The following is an 8,334-nucleotide window of genomic DNA, read 5'->3' as shown; positions in this document are numbered from 1 at the left end:
TTTCGCCTTGAACAACAAGCTTGGTTTCGAGTTTGTGTCGTACCCTTGGTTCCAATAACCTTTCACTTCATCATTACTTGACTTGATGTCGTTACCGATCGATTACATCTTCATGAACTCTCGCGACAAAGGTGTCGTGATCATCAACATTCTGAGCTCATCCAGGATATCAATTGAATTCAAGATGAGAAATAACATCCTTGCCCTCGATGAATTGTATTATCGTCGACCACTTTATTGCCTTCCCACCAACACAAGCTTGTTCATGTTTGGTGTTATACCTTGAGTTCCTTGCTATCCAGCAATTGTTCTTCTTTACCTTGGAGTATTACCATCCTTTATGTCAAGAATGTTCTGAGATTTGTTCCACCTCTTGAGAATTCTTGGCATAGAAATACTTCTCACCATCACCATTCTTTATTGGTCCCCGTGTTAATTCCAACAAGTGAACGGTGTTGTTTGGATTCTTTCCTTCTAGCAACCCTATTTTTTTGAAGTTAATGGTCGAAAGTTCATTCTTAGACTATTGACTATTGAATCACCATTCTGACATTGGTCGTGCAACCCAACCCATATTTCAGGCGCACCTTTCAACCAATGTTTAATTGTGTGTGTTTTCCTCGAGCATACTTCCTTATATCATTTGATCTGACCAATGTTATCTCCTTGTTCACTTAATTGTGGAGATCCATCTTTTGGATACCTCATTGAATTATCGCTGAGTCCATCAGCCACCTCATCATCCTCTCCTTGGTTTAATGATGAACTATTGCTTCAGAAACCCGCTCCCATAGTTCATTTCTCGAGGATCTTGCAATGTCATTTCGACGATTTGTGTTGCACCTTTTTCCTCTCGGACCCCCTGAGTCTGAGGTTTCATGACACCAATTGGATATGAATCTCGGTCAGATATGATGGTTGGGACAACTTTCCAAGAGTTATGATGTTGATCCTTTGATGACCCGGTAACATGATGTCATGCCTAGCACCCCCCCCCCCCGGCTGGAGGACCTATCATTATAGATTCCTTTTCAGCAAGGTTATCCATTCATCCATGAGGAAATTGTAAGACTTATTCTACAAGTTATTCCTGATGGATCCTTCGTGTTTCCAAAGTCTGATCTTCACACAAAGACCATGTCAAGGCTATCTCGGAGCATGTCAATGGTACTCCGATTTTCAACAGGAACATTTGAAGCACGATGCTAAATTTTATTTATCATTTATCCTAACACCATTGTATGGGTAATGTCATGATATTTCTCTCCCCTTTCCTGAAGGGTTTTCTACGTTATATCCTATCATGGATATCATGCTCTGCTTGTCCTTGGGAAGGATTTACCCCTGAAAGATGTGTTTAAACACATTTTCCTTTCCATTGTTCTGTTTAAACATAATAATCACTTTTCCTTTCCATTGGTTTGTTTAAACCTTATTGTGATCTATATAATATAAGCAGTAATATCCCTGCTCAAGTAAACACCTCGGTGTACCATCTTGTCTGGTGTAACCCTGTTACTATTGTTGATGACATTCCGGTAGCCGCCGATGGACGAGAACTTTGCCTATTGGTCCGCCTCGTTCAACGAGCAGGAATTGGTTCTCTTCGTCCCTCGCCCTTGGTATCGATGTTGTTGCCGACATATCTGACAGGCTACCCTTTGACACGCCTTACTATCATGACCGTGCAAAATGTCGGCCCCCTTCCTACTTTCAACCACATGGTGGGCCCATAACCCACAGTTCCACAGGATCGAAACCTGACTCTCCTGCACCCCCCCTTCCCAAGGTTGTTCCTCGCGTGCGGCCTCGTATGTAATTCACGGGCCACTGTCCCAAGTGATCTATTTTGGTAGCAGACGCAATACTCAAACTCATTGCTCTGGACCCCTTTCGCATGTTGTTTCAGACATCGAACAATGGCCTATCCGTTTGAAACTTCTCATGGTACCTTCTTACTTTACTCTCGATATTTTCTTAAGTTCAATTCGAGAGTTACTTCCTACCCAATTCCCTGAGTTATGTACCAGATAATCAACCTGGTAAGCCCCGCCCTTCCCGAGTCTTCCCCCATATCCTTTTCGTAAGTACGATGAAGATCCCGAAGAAAGGATGGCGACTTCATCATTTTGACCTGAAGCAGAAGTATGAAGGCATCAATATATTGGATCGACCTCTTCAAGAAGAGCAACCAAGACTGAGAAGATTCGTTAGCATTTCGTAACCAGACCTTTCCCCCTTAGTCCCCCTCTTAAATCTCGGGACGAGATTTCTTGTAGTGGAGGAGAATTGTGACGCCCGGATAATTAGGCTATAGTAATCACGTGTTAATGATGCCAAGCCATCAAAGTTACTGTCGTAATCTCGCGTTAGTTCAGAACCGATCCAAATTCAAATTTGAAAGAAAGGCAAACAACAAAACTTTTGAAACATTAAAACCCAAAATGTTCGGTTTGTGGCAAATAATCCTTACTAAATATTTGTGAAGGAACCACACTTTTATTATGTGTTTTAATGCACTAAAATGATTTAAATAGTAGCAAACCTGATTATTTAAATGCCTTTATAGATTGATAAAATATCAAACCAAATTAATTGGGGTCTAGACTTTTGTGGCGTTGGACTAAATCGAAATGTTCAAATTAGATGCAAAGTATATATTTTTACAGAACCTAAAATAATAGGAAACAAAAATAAAACAGAAAAGAAAAGAGGAAAATAAAGAAAATACAAAAGAGAAAACAGAAAACAAAAATAAGAGCAAACCCCCCCCGGGCCGTGGCCCAACTGGGCCAACACCCCCAGGCCCGGCCGGCCGGCCCACCCCGCTACCCCCCTCCTTATCCACTCCCTCCCCCAAACCCTAACCGACAGCCACCCACTCGCCCTCCCCCCCACTCGCTTTCTCCCTCTCCCCCCGATCCAATCGGGATCGGGCCCGACGCCGACGCCGCCCCTCCCGCACTCCCCTGCGCCCCACGCCGCCTGGACCGCGTCGGCCACCTCAACCGCACGCCATGCGCCTCGTACCCGCCTGGTCCCCCGCCCGTGGACGGCCCGCCGTCGCCGCTCGACGCCGTCCCGCCGCCTCCCCACCGGACTGCCGCCTCACCGTCCTCCTCCTCGTCCCCTCCTCGCCATACCACCTCACGGACGCTGCCTGGAGCCCGCACCGCCGCCGTGGGACCTCGCCCGGAGCTACATCGCCGTCGCCTCGTCGTCCTCGCCGGATCTCCCTCGTCGGACTTCCCCGAACTCCGTCGAGCCCACTGCCCCGTTCCCTACTCCCCCTTGTGAGCCCCGACCTCTCCTCTCTCCCCCTCGCTCGCTCACCGCGCCGTCTGCGCTCCGGCACGCCGGCACCTCGCCGGCGCCCGCACGCGCTCACCGTGCCCCGCGCGCCCTCTGCGCCGAGCCCCCCCCCCGCGCCCGAGTCATCCTCGCCGTGCGCGGCCTCCCTGCTGCAGCCCTGCCGCGCGCTCATGCGCGCCCGCCCACACGGGGCCGTGCTCGCCGCCGCTCGCTCACCGGCCGGCCCGTGCTGGCCTCGCCCACGCCGGCCTGGCGACCTGCCAGGTCCGCCGCCCACGCCCGCATGCCCCTGGGCGTGCGCCCGAACGGGGCGCGCCCGTTACCCGTCGCCCGCGCCCTGAATGGCCTCTGTGCCACTGAACGGGGGGGCCCACGCCCCCAGAACGTTTTAAAAAAAATGAAAAAAAAATGAAAAAGAAAAAGAATTAAATATATATATATAAATAGTTAATTAATTAATTAACTAAATTAATTAAGTTAATTAATCCTGCTTAATTAATCTAATTAACCTGTTAGTCTAACTAAACAGTAATTAGTTTAATTAATCCTAATTAACCTAACAGAGCATGACAGGTGGGTCCCATTGGACCCACGCGTCAGTTTGACCCAGTCAACCCCTGTTGACTGCTGATGTCAGCATGACGTCATGCTGACGTCATAAATCCATTTTCCGAATTAATTAAATAATTAAATAAATTCAGAAATTAATAAAATCTTTAGAAAATCATATCTTTTAATCCGTAACTCGGATTAAAATATTTTCAACATGAAAGTTGCTCAGAACGACGAGACGATTCCGGATACGCAACCCGTTCGTCCGCCACACACCCCTAACATATCAAACTCGCAACTTTCCCCCTCCGGCTCCTCTGCCCGAAAACACGGAACACCGGGAATACTTCCCGGATGTTTTCCCCCTTCGTCGGCATCACCTCATACTGCGTTAGGACACAACTAGCTTCGCTCTTTATCATGTCTTGTGTTGTCTTGCTTATGTTTGCACTGTATTTATTGTTTCTTCCCCCTCTTCTCTTCGGTAGACTACGAGACCGACGCTGCTGCTGCCCAGTTCGACTACGGAGTTGACGACCCCTCCTTCTTGTCTGAGCAACCAGGCAAGCCCCCCCCCTTGATCACCAGATATCGCCTACTCTTCTCTATACTGCTTGCATTAGAGTAGTGTAGCATGTTACTGCTTTCCGTTAATCCTATTCTGATGCATAGCCTGTCATTGCTGCTACAGTCATTGATACCTTACCCGCAATCCTAAATGCTTAGTATAGGATGCTAGTGTTCCATCAGTGGCCCTACACTCTTGTCCGTCTGCCATGCTATACTACTGGGCTGTGATCACTTCGGGAGGTGATCACGGGCATATACGATATACTTTACACAGTTACATTATCTGTGATACTGTTCGGAGTTGGGGGCTGAAGGGGCAGGTGGCTCCATCCCGGTAGAGGTGGGCCTGGGTTCCCGACGGCCCCCGACTGTTACTTTGTGGCGGAGCGACAGGGCAGGTTGAGACCACCTAGGAGACAGGTGGGCCTGGCCCTGTTCGGCGTTCGCGGATACTTAACACGCTTAACGAGATCTTGGTATTTGATCTGAGTCTGGCTACGAGCCTATACGCACTAACCATCTACGTGGGAGTAGTTATGGGTATCCCGACGTCGTGGTATCAGCCGAAGCACTTCGTGACGTCAGCGACTGAGCGGCGCGCGCCGGGTTGGACTGCGTTAACGCAACTTCCTTTGTAATGGAGGTTGCTAGGTCTGCTCACCGGCCGCGTACGCAACGTGCAGGTGTGCTCAGGGCGATGGGCCCAGACCCCTGCGCGCTTAGGTTTAGACCGGCGTGCTGGCCTCTCCGTTGAGCCTAGGTGGGGCTGCGACGTGTTGATCTTCCGCGGCCGGGCATGACCCAGGAAAGTGTGTCCGGCCAAATGGGATCGAGCGTGTTGGGTTATGTGGTGCACCCCTGCAGGGAAGTTAATCTATTCGAATAGCCGTGATCTTCGGTAACAGGACGACTTGGAGTTGTACCTTGACCTTATGACAACTAGAACCGGATACTTAATAAAACACACCCTTCCAAGTTCCACAGACAACCCGGTGATTGCTTTTCCGCAGGGCGACGAGGAGAGGATCGCCGGGTAGGATTATGCTATGCGATGCGACTGGAGATGCGCTTGGAGATGCTACCTGGATATGCTACTTGGAGACGCTACTTGGAGGACTTCAATCTACTCTCTTCTACATGCTGCAAGACGGAGGCTGCCAGAAGCGTAGTCTTCGACAGGATTAGCTATCCCCCTCTTATTCTGGTATTCTGCAGTTCAGTCCACTGATATGGCCTCTTTACACATATACCCATGCATATGTAGTGTAGCTCCTTGCTTGCGAGTACTTTGGATGAGTACTCACGGTTGCTTTCTCCCCCCTTTTTCCCCTTTCCTTTCTTCCTGGTTGTCGCAACCAGATGCTGGAGCCCTGGAGCCAGACGCCACCGTCGACGATGATTCCTACTACACTGGAGGTGCCTACTACTACGTGATGCCCGCTGACGACGACCTGGAGTAGTTAGGAGGATCCCAGGCAGGAGGCCTGCGCCTCTTTCGATCTGTATCCCAGTTTGTGCTAGCCTTCTTAAGGCAAACTTGTTTAACTTATGTCTGTACTCAGATATTGTGGCTTCCGCTGACTCGTCTATGATCGAGCACTTGTATTCGAGCCCTCGAGGCCCCTGGCTTGTATTATGATGCTTGTATGACTTATTTACGTTTTAGAGTTGTGTTGTGATATCTTCCCGTGAGTCCCTGATCTTGATCGTACACATTTGCGTGCATGATTAGTGTATGATCGAATCGGGGGCGTCACAGCTAAACAGATATAAGTCTTCACACAATGAAGTCAAATGAATCAAGCAGGCAGGCAATGACTTCACGAAGACAAACTGTAAAGTAAAGAGAGTAGAGGATAGAACCGGTAGCTTGGTGAAGACAAGGATTTGGTAGACCAGTTCCAGTTGCTGTGACAACTGTACGTCTAGTTAGGGAGGCTGAGATTGAACTCAGAAGACTATGTCTTCACCTTACTCCCCTTGAGCTAAGGACACCCAGTCCTCGCCCAATCACTCTGGTAAGTCTTCGAGGTAGACTTCCAAACCTTCACAGACTTCGTTCCCCGGCAATTCACAATAACTCTTGGATGCTCAGAACGCGACGCCTAACCGGCTGGAGGATTCACAGTCCTCAAGTGTAATAAGTCTTTGGATCACACGGACAGAAAGACTTCAGTGATGCCTAACACTCATTGGCTCTGGGCGTTTTGGGCTTTGTCCTCGCAAGGATCTCTCTCTCAAATGCTTCGGAGGTGGGTTGCTCTCAAACGACAAAAGTCGTGCACTAACTTTGAGCAGCCGCCAATTTATGGTGTAGGGTGTGGGCTATTTATAGCCAGGAGGCAACCCGACCTGATATGTTTGAAATGACCCTGGGTCACTAAGGAACTGACATGTGTCCAATGGTCAGATTTCAAACACACACGACAGCTTGGCTCAGGCTACAAGCAAAGCTGACTCATCCAGCTCTGGATAAGATTTGCTCTGATTGTCTTCGCTCGAAGACATCGGATTTGGTTGAGCATCACTTCAGTCACTCTGACTTTGTTCACTTGGACCCCACTTAACAGTACGATGGTTCCTATGACTCAATAAAGAAGAAAGGAAACTACGAAACAACTATGTCTTCGCACTCCATAGTCTTCAAGTGAATATCTTCGTGTGTCACAATCTTCGTCGTGAATGTATTCATGAACCACCATTGTCTTCAATGTCTTCACGCATTTTTAGGGGTCATCTCTAGTAGGTAAACAGTCAATGAGGGACACTACCTGTGCTATCCTGCAATTCTCACAAACACATTAGTCCCTCAACCATGTTTGTCATCAATACTCCAAAACCAACTAGGGGTGGCACTAGATGCACTTACAGTTTGGCAGTGGCTATGTCAAATGAACTCGATGGCGTCGGATAGATCAAATCGGTGGGGCCGAGTTTGACTTTAGGTTTAGGACATATGTGGATATGAGAAAGTGGTTGAGGGCTTTGGAGCATATCATTAAGCACTTTGAGCAAGCAAGCCATTAAGCAACACCTCATCCCCTTTTAATAGTATTGGATTTCCTATGGACTCAATGTGATCTTGGATCACTAAAATGAAAATGTAGAGTCTTGAGCTTCTGCCAATGTTTGTCCTTAGCATCTTGAAGGGGTTCCACATCCTCTTGTCCATGCCACTCCAGTGTTGAGTTTATCTGAACTATACTAGGTAGAAATATTAGTCCAACAAGAGATACATTGACATTAGTTAACAAAATCACCCAGGGAGCACTTGTCCTTTCACGCCTCCGTAGCCTTGTGTTCAAGACCGTATACCTGTTCCCGTGCGGCGAAATACCATATCCCCGGTGAACCAATCCTACCTAAGGCATCGGTAGAGGCCATACACGGCGATCTAAGGAGACTTCATGACGATGTGCTGCGAAGAGAGAAAAGCCTAATCGCCTCGAAAAATCCACGATGCCCACTCTACATGGTTAACATGCCGCGGCAAAGGTTGTACGTCAACACATTCCCCACGGAGAAGTTCTTCCTTCGATTCGATTACATCTTCAGCATGTTTCACTTGAAGAACCTGGATTTTATGTTTATCCGCCTTTATGCCTTGTACATGAACTACATCATCGGGATTGAGCAAATACCTTATATCTATGTCGCTGACCCGTACTTCATGCACGAGGCCTTCTTGGCAGTATGTGCAGAGCACCGTGAATGCGTGAGGGACTACATCTTTGATTTTATGGTCACTAATAAGGACAAGGAGACAATTCTCGTGCCTTATCATCCCCTGTAAGTCATCCGCACAGATATCCTTCCTTCAATTTCAATCATTCATTTGCACGGTGGAGGCTAATTAATTTGAGGTGTACTTATTTTGCGCAGCCACGGGCGCGCCGTCCT

This window comes from Triticum aestivum, chromosome 6B, assembly GCF_018294505.1.
Source record: "Triticum aestivum cultivar Chinese Spring chromosome 6B, IWGSC CS RefSeq v2.1, whole genome shotgun sequence".
In the NCBI taxonomy this organism is placed as follows: Eukaryota; Viridiplantae; Streptophyta; class Magnoliopsida; order Poales; family Poaceae; genus Triticum; species Triticum aestivum.
The sequence above is the reverse complement of the archived record's forward strand: the minus strand, read 5'-3'. Positions refer to the sequence as shown.